Source organism: Balaenoptera physalus, assembly GCF_965194825.1.
Source record: "Balaenoptera physalus genome assembly, chromosome: 5".
In the NCBI taxonomy this organism is placed as follows: domain Eukaryota; kingdom Metazoa; phylum Chordata; class Mammalia; order Artiodactyla; family Balaenopteridae; genus Balaenoptera; species Balaenoptera physalus.
In genome coordinates, this window is record NC_138884.1 from 51,705,498 (window position 1) to 51,726,708 (window position 21,211).

Consider the following 21,211-nt stretch of genomic DNA (forward strand, 5'->3'; position numbering starts at 1 on the left):
AAAACTGGACAGCTACGTGGAAAAGAATGAAATTAGAACACTCCCTAACACCATACACAAAAATAAACTCAAAATGGATTAAAGACCTAAATGTAAGGCCAGACACTATCAAACTCTTAGAGGAAAACATAGGCAGAACACCCTATGACATAAATCACAGCAAGATCCTTTTTGACCCACCTCCTAGAGAAATGGAAATAAAACAAAAATAAACAAGTGGGACCTAATGAAACATAAAAGCTTTTGCACAGCAAAGGAAACCATAAGCAAGACGAAAAGACAACCCTCAGAATGGGAGAAAGTATTTGCAAATGAAGCAACTGACAAAGGATTAATCTCCACAATTTACAAGCAGCTCATGCAGCTCAATATCAAAAAAACAAACAACCCAATCCAAAAATCGGCAGAAGACCTAAACAGACATTTCTCCAAAGAAGATATACAGATGGCCAACAAACACATGAAAGAATGCTCAACATCATTAATCATTAGAGAAATGCAAATCAAAACTACAATGAGATATCATCTCACACCAGTCAGAATGGCCATCATAAAACAATCTACAAACAATAAATGCTGGAGAGGGTGTGGAGAAAAGGGAACACTCTTGCAATGTAAATTGATACAGCCACTATGGAGAACAGTATGGAGGGTCCTTAAAAAACTAAAAACAGATCTACCATATGACCCAGCAATCCCACTACTGGACATATACCCTGAGAAAACCATAATTTAAAAAGAGTCATGTACCACAATGTTCATTGCAGCTCTATTTACAATAGCCAGGACATGGAAGCAACCTAAGTGTCCATCGACAGATGAATGGATAAAGAAGATGTGGCACATATATACAATGGAATATTATTCAGCCTAAAAAAGAAACGAAATTGAGGTATTTGTAGTGAGGTGGATGGACCTAGAGTCTGTCATACAGAGTGAAGTAAGTCAGAAAAAGAAAAACAAATACCGTATGTTAACACATTTATATGGAACCTAAAAAAAAAAAAAAAAAAAAAGAATGGTCATGAAGAACCTAGGGGCAAGACGGGAAAAAAGACACAGACCTACTAGAGAATGGACTTGAGGATACGAGGAGGGGGAAGGGTAAGCTGGGACAATGTGAGAGAGTGGCGTGGACATATATACACTACCAAATGTAAAACCGATAGCTGGTGGGAAGCAGCCGCATAGCACAGGGAGATCAGCTCAGTGCTTTGTGACCACCTAGAGGAGTAGGATAGAGAGGGTGGGAGGGAGGGAGACGCAAGAGGGAAGAGATATGGGGGATATGGGGATATATGTATACGTATAGCTGATTCACTTTGTTATAAAGCAGAAGCTAACACACCATTGTAAAGCAATTATAGTCCAAAAAAGATGATTAAAAAAATGTCCATATTTGCAAAAAAAAAAAAGATAAAATAGCTATTTGGTATTATTTTCACAAGGTACAACTAAACATTTCTTTAAAACTTTTTCTGAAGAGGGTGTTTTTTTCCCTTTCTGTACAAAACTTCCAAACTGTGCTGGTATACAGCACTCATGTCAAAATAGAAGGTGAAACATTTTAATTCCGCAGCAAGTGGAAATTAAAAATTCACAGAATTTGTTGAATTATACCAGGTATGGAAATGGCCTTCTCTTTCGTAAACCTGACTATATGTATATTATACATAAGACTACATATAAGCATTATATAAGATTATAGAACTTAAAATTAGTTTATAAAAGATACAAATCTGTTAACCTAAAAGGAACTCCAGATTTTTATAGAAAATTCATGATAAGATCCAATTTCATTCTATTTAAAAATCTGAGAAATCGACAAATATTTTAATCACTTACAGGAGAATGTTTCAGTTATTTCTCAGCAACAATAATTGGTGAAAGTTTCTATGTATAATAATAGTAAGATGCTAAGGACATGAATTATATTGTGTCACCCAAATCCACCCAGTGGTGCTACTCATCATCCTTAACAGTTTTCACAGGTCTGCTTCCGCAAGCCAACAGTAGTCTATAAAAAAAATAGATTGGGTAAAAAAATCCACATGCTTAAACAGCTTCATACACCTATTCTAAAGTACAAACAAACTTTCACTGTTTAACCAAGAATATTCTCACTATCAGATGAAAGAACAATGAATGAAAAAACATGCAATCATATTAAAACATGAAACAGAAAACAGGACTTTTTCTGAGGAGGAAAATCAGTTTCATGATTTTGCAAAGCACACAAAATATCACATTTAATTTATTTTCTACTGATCATCCTTCTATTTATAACGCAACACTTTATCTCAATTTTTAAACAATGTCCATGGTTAAATTCTACTTATGTCTCAAAGAACATTAGCAAGATTTTAGTCTCCCTCTTCATCCTCTCCACTCATGTTTTACGATGGTTTAAATAATAGTTTCTAGTAAAAAAGTTATTTTCCTTCAGAACTTATACTTGTTTCTATATTTCTTTTTGCTTCTTGTATTACAGCTCTGCTGAAGTTAAACTAGCTCTCATTCCATTATAGCAAATAAGTTTATATCATTATTTTTGGTGGTTTAAAATGTGACCATGTTTCTAGGTATTTTTTTTTTAATTATTGTTTTCCATTCATCTAACGCAGCACAATATGAGCTTTTATAAGTGAGATACATTATTGCTTTTCAGTTTTAAGAAATTTTATTTTTATGTTACTAATTCTTTTAAATTTATTGAAACTGGTTTTATGGTTAAGTAAAAATGTAAATATTCCACATGTAATTGAAAAGCCTGCATAATATTTTCTAACTGTTATATATATATCCTTAAAATCAAAGTTAGAAATAATTTATTCAAATCTCTATATCCTTATCACTTCATTTTATTCTATTTTATGCTTATTTGTCTATTTTTCTCAGTTATTTTCTCCTCCCCTCTCTTCTTGCTTTCTGTTGAACAGACTGAAATCTACCCCCATCCCATTCCATTTTTCCTACTGGTTTGAAATGTGTATGTCTTATTACTCTTCTTTAAGTGGTCATCCTTAAAATTTTACACTGCATTCTGCTTAACAATTTAACAAAGCCTAAAATTAAACAAAATAATGCAGGGACCTTAGAATGCTTTAAGTCTGGTAAGCCTTTTCCAACTATATTTTCAATTGTTCTCTTAGATTTATCTTGTCTTCTTCCTTTGAATTCCATCAACTTCATGAAGATGTTGTTGTACAAACAGCTTTATTACTGTTCAAATATGTGATTATACCTGAGGACCTGCCATTTGTTTCTAGCTACTAGATTATAAGTACTCATAACTGCCTTCTGTAATAATTTTCTTTCTTGCTAAGTATATCCATTAACACTTCTTTAGTGAAGGTTAATTGGCCTTAAATGCTCTTTGATTTTATATTTCTGTGAATGGCTTTATCTTACCTTCATTCTTGAAAGAGAAAGAAAGAGAAAGTCAATGAGTCTACAATTCTTGGTTGGTAATTATTCCCTCTCAGAACTTTAACAGTTCTTGTCTCTGATTTTGTTTGTTTATTTATTATACTTATCTTTTATCTGCTTTTAACATCTCTTGATTCTGGTGTTCTACAGTTCCAATATAAAGTGTTGTTTTGGGTGGGAATTTATTTTCCTTTGTATCACTAGGGATTTGAGAGGTTTCCTGAATCTAAACATTGGTGACTCTCTTCAATTTTGGGCAATTCCCATAGATTATCTCTTAAGTATTTCTTTTTCCCACATGCTCTTCCTTCTAGAACTCAGATCAGATACAAAAATCAATCGCTTTACCCTGTCCCCTAACCTGGCTTTCATATTTTCCATCTCTTCATCTCTCTGTAGTGCATGCTGGTTATTTATTTCAAACGTGTCTTCTAATTTGTTGAGTCTCTCTTCACCTGTGTCTAATCTGCTGTTTCAGCATTCACTAAATTCTTTATTTCAGTGATTACATTTTTCATTTCTCAATACTACTCTTTTTCAATTCTACTTGATCATTTTGATAGTCTCTTATTCTTTCCATTCTTCTACTCTTTTATTTCTTTATACATATAAAACAAATTTTATATCCTAAATCTATTTCAATATATACATTTATTTTGGTCTAATTCTGTAGTTTATTATTTCTGATGATTCTTCCTCTTGCATTTTATGTTTTTATTTTTATTGTGAGCATATGTTTCCTGGAAATGGATCTGTAAGAGCCTAGATGACTATATTCAACAGGAAGACAAGACATGGAGAGAAAGTGCCAGAAGTAGAGGGAGGGGTAACTGAAAGTCCTGATGGAAGAATGCCAGTGTAGCTAGGTGGTGGTTGTAGTTTAGGGTCAGTTAAAGGAGGGACTAGGAACAGGAAGTGAAGGGAAGGGACCTTTCAAGGAATAAATGTGTGTGTGTGTGTGTGTGTGTGTGTGTGTGTGTGTGTGTGATGTGAGGGAAGATTCGAAAATCTTTACCCAGAAAAGCAAGATCATCAGGTAAGTGGTCTTTAGAAAGATTATTCTGGCAGCAGGATAGCAAATGGATCAGAAGGAGGTGAGGTAGAGACAGGAAAATCATGAAGACAACAATAGTAAATGCCAGAGATTTAGAGGGTTTGAATAAGTCAGTGATGGGATGACTGAAGAAAAGGGGACATGAGAAAATTCAAGAGATGGGGCTAAACCTAACCTTTCACAATCAAACAGTAATGCTCTCTTTCCAAGGATCCACACCAAAGTTTTCATACCCATTCTAAGTGAGATGACATTCCACAGCATACAAAATATGTTTGACTTGGACACTAACACTCATTTCACTATCATAAATGTCAAACAACCCATATTGATGGTCAGATACTATATGTCTTAGAAGACTTCATAAAAAACAGCCAGATAACAAGCAGTATATGTTTCAGCAGCATATTGTCTTAATCTGGGGAGTCCTTTTCAGCTAACGGAAAAATATATAAAACCGAAAGAAGTCAAAGTTGCTAGTGACAATTTAATCCAAATAGCTTAATCTGAAAAGCTTTATTGCTTAGAGAGATATAATATTACAGAAAGCTGAAACATATCAATGTACTGTTAGAGTTTCTAATTCTATGACATAAACTTATTTTTAAATAGTCTTCTTTTGTAATATTGTCTTAATCTTGCAGTATTAGTGATAATACTTTGAATAATGGAAATACCCAGTATAAATGCCTTTCCCTAAAATTGCTTATCTGATTATTCTATCCAAAATCATGGACCAAAGTCACATTTCTGATTTTACACTTGAGATCAACAGGAGCAATAGTAATGGCTAAAATTCACTGAGGACTTACTATGTTCCAGGCATTATTTATATATATTAATTAATTTAATCTTCATAACAAGTCTATGAGATGGGTTATAATTATTACTTATATTTTTGGAGACAAGGAAGCTGAGACACAGAAAGGATAAGCAAATTACCCAGGGTCACACAGCTGGCATTCATCAGTGGAAGCAGAAACCTAATCCAAACATTCCCTTCATAACCACTCCACTCCACTGCCTATCTGAAAGTGTGACTCATTATGTTAGTACATCTTGTTGAATTTTATAGTTTTATGCTGTTTGAAGGAGTGCTGCTGGAATCATCTTCATTTATATACCTCCACTGTGCCCTTCTATGTAATTCTGAAAATACGAACAATCTTTGTTTGAAAATAGAGGTAGTCTTTAAGTGATAGCATGTGCATTTTGTCATGCCTTTGAGCTAGCTAGTCATAAAACTTCTCAAAGATAGTAACAGGTTTTGTTGACAGTAATGGCCAGCCATAAACAGACTCAGAAATTCCTCACCCTAGACCAGGGGGTCAAGTCTGCAAGCACAATGGGAGCTTCCACTTGATGTTGCAGGTTACTGGACACAGAGTCCATGGTTCTCACTCCCAGAGGCAGCTGTGACCCAAATGAATTTAGCCTCATGGGTGTCAAGGAGACAACTGGACACCTACTCTGAAGTGCAACGGCCACCTGTGCACCTGCAGGCCCTCTGCCCTGATGTGCAGTGAGCCTTTCCCACCTGGATTAGATGCTGCTTCAAGTATCAGGTAGACACTATGAACCAGGCTTGTGGAGAATGCCAATTACACACTGCCCCCAGGCACCTCTGTTTCAGGCTCCTCCTGAATATGGAGCCTTGCTGAGATCAGACTTGATCAAGATCTCCCTAGATAATAGTCATCTTGCCTAATAATACCTGCCAGAAGGCCTCCTCTTTGCTGCTTGTTGGTCTTTGGTAGTTCCCCTGACACCTGGCCTTTTCAAGCTCTCCCTCAGGGCTTCCCAGCAACTTTTAGAACAGGCACCATGCTTTTTATCAAAGCCTTGGGTCAGAAGTTATGTCAGGCATTTTCCTACTGGAAGAAAACAAAACACTCAAAATCAGCCAATGGATCCTTCCATGAACAAATCAGTTGGCTAGTAGAGAGCTCAGGGATAGTCACATAAAAATTCATTTTTATTAGGCCACCTAAAAAATGATTATAAAATACACGGGGGGATTCTGCAGATATTCTATATACTTTCAAGGTAGCATATTTAAAATATATTAATTTCTCCATTTATTTGGTACTTACTGAGTACCATCAGCAAAGCACTGCAGGAACAAAGAAGCGTGATTCTGTTTTCAGGAAGTTTAAAATCTGATTAAGGAGGGAGACATGTAACCAAGCATCTGTTCTATGAAGCCAGTAAGAGCCTGAAAGCTAGTGCTTTTCATAATAGATGTTAAACTAATTACCTAAATGGATTGTGCATTTTGCTTTCTTGTCAAAGTGATGCAGTCAAAGCACCTGGTCAAGGATCAAGTTGCAATCACTTCCTGGCTCCACCACTGGTCATGAGGGCCAACCTTTCCTGTCACAGTAGCTGGATAAGAGCAGTCACAACACAGACAAAACAGTGGAAGTCAGATCTGGGGATCTTGCTGGATGTTTGGGGAAAGAGAATCATTCACCTTTTTACTTATCCAACAAATATGTATTGAGAACCCACTGTCTTCCAGGACCATCTCTGTGCTCTGGGGATTAGGAAGTAGGAATAACAACAAAAAAGAAAGAGGAAGTCTCTGCTTTCTTGGAGCTTGAGCTGAGGGAATAAACAAATAAATACATGCTTAGTGCTTCAGGGTAATAAGGACCAAAGTCCAAATAGAGGAAAGCATTCTCTCTATCACTGTGATTAGGAAGGTCGACCTTGGACATGGAGCTACCAAGCAGATTCCTGCCTGAGCATCAAGCTGACACTGGGAAGACAGAGCGGAAACATGAAGAGAGGCTGATCCTGATGGCACAGCCTCATCTGGATCTAACCTTGCCTGAAATGCAATGATGTGAACCAACAATTCCCCGTTTTGTTTAAGTCACTTGCCAATACCCCAGTCCTTCACACTCCCATTTCTTATTACTCCACATAGAATCAAACAACCATTAAGTCCTGAAAGTGTTCTTTGTGTGCAGTGTCACTTTTTCATTCTCACTGCCATCCTCCCACTTCAGTCCCTCTTACACCTGGGAAATGGAATAACAGTGGAAGACCTCAGGGGGATGGATCCCACAGGAAGTAGTGAAGGAGGAAGGACACCTCTTTGGCTGGCCAAAATCCACGCAAGTCAACCCAGGAAGTCATTCGGCATCACCTCCATCTAAGAAAATGGAAGAAGATGCTCGTGAAGGCTCTGGGCATGTTGATGCTGGGGGTTGGGAAGGAGGCCTTGGGAGGGTGGGTAAGCCAGTCTCATCCCTAGGGAACTGGGATGGAGATTAAGATACAACGTATGTCCTTTTCATGCTCAAATGCGCAATAGCCTGCAGGATGTATCTCCCCACTCTTGCTTCACCTTGCAGCAATATTCATGAGGAAAAGGAACTTTCCCTAGGCAAGCATGCAGCCTATCTTCCAACAAATGAATCCTATCACTTAGAAGAAGAACAAGTGAAATCAGTCCATAGCGATGCAAATCTCCCAAAGATCAGGTTTTCAGGTTTCTTAAAATAGATCAGTAGTTCATCATGACAAAAGAATAGTAAATAATTATGATCCAAAGTTTATTCTTATAAACTGGAAAATCAATATTATGTTTGTTAACCTTGTACCATAGTTCAAAATAGATCATTTGACTTACCTCTAATAGGTAATTGACTCTGAGATCTGTCAATTCTACTGTGTTCTATGCCAGAAAAAATAGTTTTCAGAAATGTTCCTTGTCACTTTAAGAAAGCAAAGAGTAATTTGGCGTTTGCTCCCTTAAACTCTCTTATACGTACCTTAACTAAACTCTAGTCAACATATCCTCTTTCAGTCCCCCAATTTTTTTAACCCCTCGCAATGACGGCATGGTTCACACCATAGAAAAGGATGTGCTCTGAAATGTCAAGGCTCACAGGTTTTCTTATCAGAACTTCCGTGAATCGAGACTTCCCTGGTGGAGTAGTGGTTAAGAGTCCGCCTGCCAATACAGGGAACACGGGTTCGATCCCTAGTCCAGGAAGGTCCCACGTGCCGTGGAGCAACTAAGCCCACGCACCACAACTACTGAAGCCCTTGCGCCTAGAGCCCACGCTCCGAAACAAGAGAAGGCACCTCAATGAGAAGTCCGCGCACCACAACAAAGAGTAACCCACGCTGGTCGCAACTAGAGAAAGCCCGTAGCCTCAGTGCCACAATGAAGACCCAACTCAGCCAAAAATTAATTAATTAATTAATTAATTAAAAAAAGAAAACTTCCATGAATTAACACAACGTTGCAGAGAAGCCTAAGAATCACAGACACACAGCAGCTAGCCAGCTTGATGATATTACACAGCTATATTTTTCTTTTTATGTTGTATTATTATACTTTTAGTGTATAGCAATGTCCTTATTCTCAAGTTTCTAATCATCAAAGACACAGCAAACGTAAAGCTATATGACAAATCCTTAATTTTGATAATCTCCAAACATTTGAACAGATGTCTATAGAAACGTATTCTTTTTCTTACATCAGCCAAATCTGAGACATTAAAATAGTTAACAGTTCTTAAAATATTTTCTTCCATAATAGAAGTTTATATTAAAATTACTTTCTTTGACCTGAATCAAATTACTGAATTATTTTCGCATGCTAATCAGATTCCCTTTATTATATCTACTCGCCTTTAAATCAAAATCCTACCAGCCATTCCTTAGAACTGTATTAACAGGAAGCAGGACCTGGGAAGGCCTCAGAGGCAGGTTAAGTGCTGCTGGTTCTAACGGTGGCTGCATAGCAATATCCTAGAACACAAAACACCTCCGACACGTGAAGGCAATAGTTTCAACTGGGGTTCAACTGGGTCAGGGCAGATGTCTTTGTATTTCCTGATTACTCACATGCTCAGAAATCCAAAGTGGAGAATATCCGTTCTGCATGGTAACAAGTAAGAAATAGCTCAATCCCACGTAACTGGATTGTCACCTAATCCAATCTGTGCCTCTCTTACAACTATTGACAGTGGTTTTTAATTCCTTTGGCAGGTCTCTCTACCCAACCAGCCTCCCTTAAGACACACAAACATACGTACACACACATGGTTCATTCTGCCACTTCTCCCACCAATTCACCACTCCTAGGAAGAGTGTATTTAGCTTAACTTTATCAAGCTCTTTGGCTGCCTGAGGATTTATAAATGTTAAAATAAAAACTAATTACAACCTTGAGAACTGCAGGTGGCACCTGGTCTTATGTCTCAAGGCAGCAGGTCGCTCCTGCATCATCCAAGCAGCAATGTCACTGCTTGCTCCTAAGCTCCAGAGAAACCCTCTGTTGGGTCTCGAACACCCCAAGTAATGAGATGCTACTGAAACGAGCATGTGGGGACCCTAGGTCTATGCCACAGCGTTAAGTGGCTTCTGAGGTTATCGAAACTGCCACTGATTCCAAACAAGGTTCACCAGCCCCTTCCTCCCACAGTGGTCCAGTGAACACGTGGCATAAAAATGCCTTCTCCACAGGTGACAGCCACTAAGGCCAGAGATGGAACCACAGGTGATACAACTTAGGAACACATACATTTAAATATCTGATACACCATTTACCATAGCCCTAAAATGACTCATCCGAAAGTATCATATTTGCCAGTTTAAAAAACAAACTTTTTTCAAGTTTCTCTCCATGAGTTAGCTATAACTAGCACATCCTCCATGAGTATCTTTTCCTGATGTACTACCGAGTAAAAACTTAATAAAAGCCATAGCCTAGATAAAATATATCATTTTTTCATTTGTGATTAACAGCCTTGGAGGGAGGTTTTTTTTTAAACTGGTCCATTAAATGGGCATATATTTAAATAAAAATTATATAGTTTCTAACTTTAAACTACTCAAAATTTCAAGTACTTTATGTTTCAATTCTATTTCAAATCAGTACACTGAAAATACCCATTACCTGGAAACTAAGGAGAATATTTTTATTTTTTATGGCGAGCCAGACTCCCTATATTATTATTGAAAAGTAAAGTTTCTAATGAACCAGAAAGGAAATTTATTGTAAAGCAACACTCAAACTAAGCACATGTATTATCACACAAGGTTATGTGTACACCTACCAGACATGTGCAATCTCTATGTCAAAGCATTGTTTTCAAAAAGTTAAAAACACAACACGTACAAATATAGAACAAATGCATGCCAAAGAATCATAAACTCATTAATGACTAATCCAGTAAAAGAGCATTTTGAGAAACTAGGAATTTACAGGCATTTATAGAAGAACATTAGAATGAGATTGCTAGGTTACAAAAAAACTGATCAATGTCCTACAGGGCAATAAAACCTTTGTAGTTACCATATGTACCTGAAAAAAAAAAAAATCATCAATTTCAGCTTCTAAACTCCAATCAAATAGTAAATGACCAAGTCAGACATGGGTGCATTCTTCTAGGTAATTAAACAATCATGTGGGCCTATTAAACAATGTTCCTGCATAATGTCAAAAGGTCACTCTATCATACCCTCTCTTTTTTTAACTTTTTATTTTACATTGGAGTATAGTTGATTTACAATGTTGTGTTAGTTTTTACAGTATTTACAAGTTGTGTATAACTTTAATTAGCACACAGATTTTAACCTTATGCCATAGAACTCAAACTGGAAAAAACATGTATGATATTTTGAAGGAACGTATTACATATGGTTTCCTGCCTCTCAGAAATAGGTAGACATAAATAATTCCGTTTTTAAAAGTTATTCAATATGATGCAACAGAGCCTATAGCAATCAGCACCGCAACGGGCCCCAGGTAGGCAGATTGAGTGGGGACACTTTGGAAGTTACTCTGAAGAACTTTGTATGTTGAAGCCAAGCCTTTAAAGGCTCTGAAAAGTTAAGTGGGGAGAAGATCCAGAGGTTAATTTCATATTTGTTTTTCAGGATTAGAATTAGAATTGCAGGTAAACCCTGGATCTATTCATTCCAAATTGTTTGAACTCTTTTATACTTTTATAAGTATACTTTTATATTCAAATTCTGATTTTGATTTAAAGGGAAAAATTCAAATTCAAATTTGCTCAGTTAATTGAGATTTTTGTCAGTGAATATGTCCTTTATTTAGTACTCTTGAATGATTTGGGGTTGTTTTTCCAAATCAACTCAAAGGAGCAGACATTCTTGAGCTCCAGTCTTCTCCCCAGAACAGGCTTTCAGGCGTGGGAGGGTCACTGATAATGTGTCTTTAGGGTCATTTTGTTTGTTTGTTTGCTTAAAGAGTCTCCCCCAGTTGCATAAGCTTCAGGACCCTCACAGCTCTAGCCTTGCCTGTCACTCTGTGTTGATAGTCACATGGACTTTGTAAGTTTTTTTGGAGAAAAAAATGTTGTTGTTTTCCCGAAGTTTTCAAAAATATTCTGACCTCAGTATTTCTGGGAAGTTTATTCAAATATGATTTTTTTTAAAAAACGGTCCGTTTACCAGTTTGTTGAAGACTCTTTCCAACAAGTCCAAGCTCCAGTGCTTACTAAATACCTCTCTCCATATTCTATGCTCATTTTCCCCAACATGTTTCACTGAATCACGAATGGATTCCCCATTCACCTGCTCCAGGGGCACATCTTCTGATAGGCTCCCTCCCTAAACCAAGGAACATATTACATATGGTCTAATGCCTTTCAGAAATAGGTAGACATAAGTAATTCAATCTAAATATCAACCAAAATACTGACATTTTCTTATTCAGATTATATCTCTTCTTCCTCCCCAAAGATCTGAAAATTCATAAAGAAACAGTAGATTCACAGGGATAATCCTGATTAACTTGGAGGATTCGACTCACTCTAGAAAACCACTAAGCACACTATTGAGACAAAAAGAAGCCTGCACCAATTAAAACAGCAGCAGGATTTTAGTCCATATTACCCAAGGTGAAAACTTCTTTATGGACTGTATTGTCTTAGCACACATGGCATTACTTGAGATTGACTGTGCTCACATAGCAATAGAATATGTTGATGACACTTAGCAAATAATTACAAAGAATCTGTGCCCATTGAAATAACAGGAGTTCTGACAAACAATACCCTTGAGAAGAGACATTTGATAAACACACTATTAGACATTCACTTAAATCAATTCTCACGATTTTATACTTCTTAGCAGTTGTAGCATTATGTTCAGTTCCTCCATTCTGCAATTCATGTATTTTTATACCAAATTCTTAAGGTTAATCATGTTATTGGGTTAGGATAATTTATACAAGTGTCTCACTATTATACGATGTATGTTATTTTTATTTTAAAAGAATAATATTGTGTGATAATATCTATTAGAGGATCATATTAATAAACTTTCATTAAAGATGATACAGTAACACTTTAGCACATAAGGAGCCATTGCTCCAGTGAAGAAAGGATTCAAATCTGATACAAATCTTCAAATTGAGGTGCTAATATATTTGCCTAGATCAAGCACTAGGTATTACATGAAGAGCACATGATGTTTGTCTCCCATGCTGGCCAACAAAATGGGCTTGATCTGCTCCCCCAACCAAGGGCAGAGACCTCTCATACATATGCAGGACATAACAGGGAGGAGACATTGTTGGATAAAAACAAATCCTGATTACCACTCCTAGAACAGTGATTCAAGTTGTGTGCCCCACCTGTAGTGGGCCAGAAATACATCTTTTCTTCTCACAACAAGAAGGGCACTTTTGACAGGGGAAGGAAACAAAAGAAGACTTCTAGAGAAAATTACAAGTACTGAGATTTAACAAGGTGCGGATGAGTGTGTAACACTCACTAAATTGAACCCCTGGGTCTACAAATATCATCATTTACGTCAAATAATCACCATCAACAGCGGCTGAAATGTCTAACACTGGCTTCAGTCCTTTTCAGAGACTTCAGTCCTTTTTCTTTTCACTGGGGAGCAGAGTTAGGGAGGACAGCAGCTACTAGCTATAGCTGGCACTTTACTTATATGGGGAAAATAATTCAGCTGTAAATTAACTTCCAATTGTGTTGTTCCTTAATCGGGAAAGAGTGAACATTACTCCTCAAAGTGACATGCGATCCAGGAGACAGATTTACAATACTAAATATGCAATCAAAATACTGACATTTTCTTATTCAGATTATATCTCTTCTTCCTCCCCCCCCCCCAAAAGATCTGAAAGTTCATAAACAAATAGTAGATTCACAGGGATAATCCTAAAACAGAGAGCTACTGCCCTCTTCCACTTGTGGCTCATGGTAGGAAGTGAGCAAACCAACCACTGTCTGCACAACAACTTCTGGAAAACAGGGCTCTAACTTGGAATCTATATTCTAACTTTCCTCTTGCATTCCATTTAAGAGGATAACTCCGTTAGAATAACACTTTCATCTTGACTAAATACAAAGAGTTCTAGAAGGCAGACCAAGTAGAGATGCACAATTTTTAAATATCAGGTCCTAGAGGATGCTGTCCATTCAACTTGTTTTACCTTCAAAAAGACAGAGAATAAGAGAAAAAAAAAAAAAGCCCATGTTTTTGGCTATTTAGAAACATTACTCTCGCCCTGTGTAGACTCCTCCTGACTTAAAATTTCCCATTAATTATAAAGATTCGTGTCAAAACATGGATAATTTCTGAGATGTCAAATGTTTCAACCAAGTCCTGTATGAGAGTATGTCTTATGCCAGAACCTCACCCAGGTTGACCCCCCCCCCCCCGCCCCGTGTGACTAATTTACTATTGAGAACCAGTTGTAAATAGAGGAAAAATGTCACTGTATCCTTTTGGGGAGAAGATCTTTACCTTTTTAAAAATTTACATACAGTTCTCATTATTTTATCAGGGCTTAAGAATATTTCATTTTTGTTAGTTTTAAAGTCTTGTCTGAAAAGATTACTTGAGTTCTTAAAACACTTCTTAGGAATAAAAGGTTAGCGATCAAAAGACTTGAGCAAATGCTGGTGTTCGTGATTTCTTATTGGTAGCCTAAATCCCATCCTGCTGGCAAACTCCTCTTTAGAATTTCTCAAAGGATGGGACAGGACTAAAAGAACCCTCTACCTTGATTTATGTAGTAACAAATTTCAAATATGGGTTTGAAATACCTTGCTTGTATATACATCTACACATACAAACAAACACCTCCCAAATATTCGAGAGTTAAGGAAAAATCCAATTGGTCAAATTAGCTAATCTAGACTATAATAAGATTCATTCACCATTACTTCTACTGCTACAAAGGATACTGTCAAATGAGATTAGCAAGCAATTATCAAACACAGTTTGTGTACCCTCTATGAATCTTTAAGTCTGCAAAGACATTTAAATATATACTTGACACTTGAACAACTATAGTAGCCATCTTTGCAGTGATCAAGGACTCTATAGTATGTAAAATGTTCTTAGCCATGCAAATTTACATAGGTACTTTTAACTTACTGAACTTTTAATCAGAGTACTAAACACATCTAAATAAAACAGAGGCTGAAAAGTGAAAACTAGCATTGACATTTGAAGAGTCAGCCAGAGACCCAGACGAACTGAGCTTAGAGATATATTCAATTCAGAAAAGGCTATCTGCCTGGATATTCAGACATGGAGCACCTCAGAGCATGTGACTCTTAAAAAAGATGCTCAGTATGAAGAACATGATACCTCTGTGGATTTCAGGGAATAAAATACAAACAGAAAATAAAGAAATATCAAAATAACTGATCTTGCAATATCCTGTAATCACAACTAAGGAGACAAGAAAGGCAGCACAGCACTCTGCTTCTCTTATAAGGGGAGGATTTTTGAAGCCATGTTTCCTTTAAGTAAGAGTGACCTCTGGTGACTTTTTAATTGCACCTCAGTGTACTATGTTAAATTATTCTACAATTCTTTTATACTAGCAAATCATTTAGTACTACATTTTAAATTTCTTAGCAAAGTGATAAATGCTTTACTGCAGGACCTAAGGATTTCATGTAAATGCCTCCATTTTAATTAATTCATGGAAATTGTGCCCAAAGCTAAATTAAAATTCTGTCTGAAACACGGAGCAGTATTTTCTTAAAGGAGACTAAGGCTCATTTTCAGGAGTGACTCATATAATATGGCATTAAATCAGCTGATACTAAATGATGACAACACAAACTTATCACAGCCTCGGGGCATATATGGATGAATGCTGGAAGGGTAACTATTTGTACAATATGCTTTTCACTTCAGCACAAACTTCCTGGTAAGGGCAGAGTTCCCCAGCCCACCCCACCCCCAGATAACACTGGATACCCAGCAGCAAGGTCGGTTTCTAACATGCCTACTAGCACTTTCTTGAAATGCATAATAGCTTGCCTTACTCCCTACAACCTGATTTAAAAAAAATTCTTGAGGGGGATGGGGTGTGGATGTAGGACTAACGGGGCTTTCTTCCAATCCCTCAAGGAAAGAAAAGCCCTGTGATGGAGATTTCAATCTGAATAACACTTCGAAAACTTTTTCCGATTTCCAGATTAAAATGCCTTGAGGTCGGCTGAATCAATTTGGCTAGCATCTTTAGATCAGACTCACATTGCCAGTCCAGAACTGAGAGGTTAATACATCTTCAGTGAACCAACAAAATGAGAAACACAGCACATCACAATATACAAGCATGTGCACTTGCAAATGAACCTGAATGGCAGGTTATGTTTTTCCTTTAAGCAAAAGCCTTCTAATTCTGAGGGGTCTATCCTTCTCATAATTCTGGGGACTAACCAGGTTTGCCGCCTGGGCTCTGCTGCGGAGCCTGCCCGCCGCTGCAGCGCCCGAGTTCTTGGTACCCGATTCCGCAGGGCGCCAACTGCAAACATCTACGCTAATGCAGGACCCGGCCAGGTCGGACAACGATTTCCTTTCTGACATAAATCCTGCAAAATGTATTCATAGTAAAAAGAAATAAATGACATATTGGCATGCTCTTCTCTCCTCATCTCCTGCTATTCTCTCTCTCTTGTCTCTCTCCGCCTCAATATTCTCATGCTAATTTTAGGTTTTACTAGAACTTGAGCTTTCTCAATGAATATTCAAAACAACAGCACACAGACAAAATTCACCTCACAGACAAGTCAAAACAGGCTTTGTGTATTACAGACTTGACAAGTGGAAAAACCATTGTAAACCATCCTATCCAAGCGTTGGGACTTTGCGATGTTTTTTAAATGCCTCATTTTCAGAAGCAGACCAGTGATTCCATTTGTAAAATTCAATTATTTTTTTAAAAAAACACGAATTCTCAGTTGCCAGTATAAGTTTTAAAAGATTTGCTGTACTCACAAGTATTCCCTGCTGCTAATGTACTCCAGGGCTGGGCAGACAAAAGAAAGAGCATCATGAGACAGGCTCCCGCGGCGGAGTCCATGTTCACAGTCGCCGGGGCTCCCCACCCCAAAACCCAAGGTGTCCAGACAGCTGCTCTGAGCCGGAGTCTGCAAGCTCCCTCCCGCTCGGGGTAGCTAGCGCTCCCTCCTCCGGGCTCGGCGAACCCGCGCAGCCGGCGGGGCGGGAGCCCCAACCTGCAGCCACACCCCCACCCCCACCCGCTCCCGCCGCGCTGCGAGCTCCACGCATCCCGGGCGCTCCTGGCGGTGGCGGGAGGAAGTGCGAGTCAAGTCGGTGAAGGTCTTCAACCTGCACTCGCTCCGAATCCGAATCCGCGGTCCTAGCTCCTTCACCGGCAGGTTTCCCACTCTGAACAGCTGAGCAGGTCAGTGGACTTCAGTCTGAGACCGAGCTTCACCATGCTGATGATGCTTGAGCATTAACACCGATGCTAGGAAAAATGTGAGTTTCTTTTTTTTTGGTTGAAAAGAAGTTAGGACAAGTAACTAACCCGGTTTGAAGAAAATATTTACATGTACTGAGAACTGTTGTAAAAAAGACTGCTTTTGTTTTCTCAACTCATTTAATGATTCATATTTAAAAATAAAAACCTAAAGAACCTTATTATGGTAATCATTTCGAAATATATACGGTTATATATACAGTATTATGTGTCAAAATACATCTCAATAAAGCTGGAAAATATTCAAAGTAAAAAATAATTAATTAAAACACCGACCCGACTTCTACTATAATGTCAGCATTTTATTATGTATATTCCTACTTGGAGATTTGAGAATTGTGGTCAGCAGATATATAAAACTAAAAACTGGCATCCTGGGAGAAGGAATCTTACTCCAAATATCATCAGGGAAGTGACCTTATGTTAAGTAGGTAAACTGAATACACTTAATTGAAGAATGAAGAGTTTTGAATCAACTTCTATATACTGTATGTGTATTCCTTTCCATTCAAATTCTTTAATACAGTTACCCAAAAGTTCATATTGAAAAATGATGGAATATAAAAGGCATCTTAAATAAATAAATAAATGGATAGATAAATAAATGGATAGATAGATAGGCAGATAAATAGATAAATTGTTTCCGAGTATACAGATAGAGGCCTGATGGCCCATGGAGGAAGAAGGATTTCAAGACCCATGACCTTGAGGTAAGTCACATGGCCTCCTCTACTTCCTAAAGAGGCTGCCAGCAGATGTAAATGAAGGAGGTATGAGCATGGCATCACTAGGATCAATACTCTCCTAAAACTGTGACCAGACTCATGACAAATGTGCTGAGACTTAGGAACAGTGTCCAGGCATTCTTGCACCATCCAAAGTGATCAGAATATGAAAGTAACTTTAACCTTGAGTAGGGCATTATATGCCTGAGAACAAAGCAGAAAAGCTGTTTTTATTATTTCTATTCTGCAACCTGGATAAAAAACAAAAACAGGAATAGAAAATGTAAATAGCTTGGCAAGGCCACAGAATTTACAAGTAGAATTTGACCCAAATATGTAGATTCTGATCCCAACTTTCCAGCTTTCTCCACTCCTACTCAGGGCCCCTGGGAATCAGGAACTCTTCCCACCCACCCCATCAATCAGCAGTCCCGGGAAACACTGAGCAAAGCTTGCTCGGAGGGTGCATTTAGAACCTTGAAAAAAGCCACAAGCGGTAGAGTGACCTTCATTTATTAGTCAGACATTTTCCTAGTGCCTAATACATGTCCCAGAACCTGAATATGGTATTTCTAATTTTTAAAGCAAATATAAATTAATGATTTACATTAAGTGTCTAATATTTTTTAAAGCCTATACAACAGACAGTCTGTGTGTGTGTGTGTGTAATCTAAATAAATGGTCACAGCATTCCTTTGAAGTAAATGTTACTCTGCCCATTTAATGGATAGACTAACCTCAGAGAGTTTAATGGATGTGTCACAAAGCAAGCCAGACTTGGACCAGGTCAGCTGAGCTCTGAAACCCCTTCTCACTGGCCCTCAGGTCTCTGAAACAGAAAAGTTGTCACCTGTGAAAACTCTATTCAGTTGTTCATGGGAAATCCATTTAAAATGGGTTAGAAGGCGCCTCAGTAATTGATGTCAATTAAAACCAAAAAGGACAATGCTGGTAAATTACTTGAGCAGACATTCAGGATGGATTTTCCAAGTCAGAGATGAAACAGCCCACGAGGGATTGAGATTTGCAGGCAGATGTCCTTGTGCAGTGCACAGCATTGACCACTGGACAGCACTGGGGCTGTTACATGATCTTCCAAGACAAGGGCAGCCCCAGGTGAGGAGGCTTGAAGAGACCAGGCAAAGCAGGGCCCAAAGCAGGGACTTGCTAGCAGACAGCTGATGCGACTCCTGGTTTTACCGCTTTCCAGCTGCCTTCTTTCGCTGGAGACTTCGTGGCTTTGTGCTTCACTTTTCTTGTGTGTAGAATGGTGATGATAGCCAGTCATAGAGCCATTATGAAATTACAGGTCTGAAACCCCCACAAAGGGATGGAAACTGCTGAGCATTCCACGTACCAGTCCCAGAGCTGCCCTGGGAGTTGGTACCCACCCGTGAGACCCCCGGCAGCTGCTCAGCATCTGTGATCCTCAGCTTCGTTGTCTGTTTCATAAGATAATAGAAGTCTTACCAGCAGAGAACTGATCCAAGGGTTACAGGAGAAAATGAATGTCAAGTACTTAACACCATGCTCATCCACAGGGCGCTGGATCAGGTAGGCTGATGCTAGAGCTCCAGGCTCAGAGGAGAAAGGATGCTTAACGGGACCGCCAAGGCCTCCAAGCTAAATCCCTGCAGGTCAGGGGCAGTCCGCTGCATTCTGTGACCTGTTTGCACAGCCCTTTGCTCTTTTATATAAGAAAGATGACAGATAATCAACAAGGACCTACTGTATAGCACAGGGAACTCTACTCAACATTCTGTCATAATCTATATGGGAAAAGAATCTGTAAAAGAATGGACACATGTATATGTATAACTGAATCACCTTGCTGTACAACTGAAACTAACACAATATTGTAAATCAGCTATACTCCAATATAAAATTAAATTAAATTTTAAAAAATCAAAACAAAGCAAAGGTGAACAAAATGTGTAGATCTAATCTTGCACATTTCTATAAGTGATGATTCAAACCCCACAAATCACGCACGCGCATATATGTATGTGTCTGCAGAGCTCACACCAAACACAAAAGAGAACTTGAAATCAGCACACGTCACAAATAAAAGACAAGAAATCAACTTCCGATGTTCAGAAGTGTGTGGACCCTCATATGTGTAAGTGCAGACAGGCTGCCTAGGAAAGTATATTCTAAGTGAAACTACACCCTTGGCATTTCCTGACCAAAGTCTTCTGTTTTCCTGCTCACCTGGGAGCAGTCTGTGCACTCAGGATTCCCTACTGAGAAGAGGAAGGATCAACTCACCCCACCCGAATGAAATCCTTTCTCAATGCTCTCCATAGATCAAAACATGACTCCATTCATTTTTCTTCTCTATTCAGCAGTTTTCTCCCTGTAAATTATTTCTGCGTGTTTTATCTAAATCTGGGAATACATTTAACTTTCCTCTTGTAATGGGAACAGATGTATCATTAAATCCTCTGAAAGAATACTGTGAATAAAATATAATCGTATTTCTATTAGGAGTCATTTTTCCCATAAGCCCCCAGGCAACAAATCCTGAAGAACAATTATGGAGAGACAGACTGCAGGGAGAAGAATTGTCACATGTGTGATAAAAAACACACTGCACGGTGTCTTCGCAGGTTATCTCTGATGAGCTATGTTCCCTGTAACTAGCCCTTGGAAGCCCTGGTTTTAACAACCAAAGGATTATGCATCTAATTACATAAATCTCAGCTAGAGAATAGTCAGCCTCATATTGTTATCCGAAAAACTAAGTTTGCCTCTTGGTGGGTGTCGAGCCAAAAGACACAACCAACACAAAGAGTGAGAGAAGGAAGGATTTGTTACTTGCAGCAAGTAAGTAGAACACCAGGGATCTTTCCCAAAGCGGTGTCTCCCCAAACAGCAAAACTGGGGAAGTTTTAAGCTAAGGGTACATGTATATTCATGAAAGGGCTTGGGAGGTAGGCAGAGCCCAGGCTTTAGTTGATTGAAATCCGGAGGATCAGAAAAGGTCAACGCCATCATCCCTTAGATTCCGTTTGACCTGGTGGTTGAGTGCTTCAGGCTAATCTTTACCATGGAAACAGAACTGGAAGTCTTTACAACTGATACATTGTTACTAGTGCTACTTCTCTTGCCTGATAACAGTCAGCATTCTTGTTTTCCCTTAAGATCCTTCATTACTGAGACCTGTTCAAGGGCAAGCACTCTGGCCAGGCTTAGATCACAAAATGGCTTGTACTAAATTAATAGGTGTTCTCT

The 21,211-nt window shown here is 38.4% G+C and overlaps 1 long non-coding RNA gene across 1 annotated transcript in view; it reads right to left on the reverse strand.

Annotated features, from left to right (window-relative positions):
- The window catches only part of LOC309661131, a 45,423-nt gene that overhangs the window by 20,234 nt on the left and 3,978 nt on the right, over window positions 1-21,211 (reverse strand). The window contains exon 2 of the long non-coding RNA XR_014263869.1: window positions 18,715-18,806. This is a non-coding gene — a long non-coding RNA (uncharacterized lncRNA). The remainder of the gene's footprint in view (window positions 1-18,714; window positions 18,807-21,211) is intronic.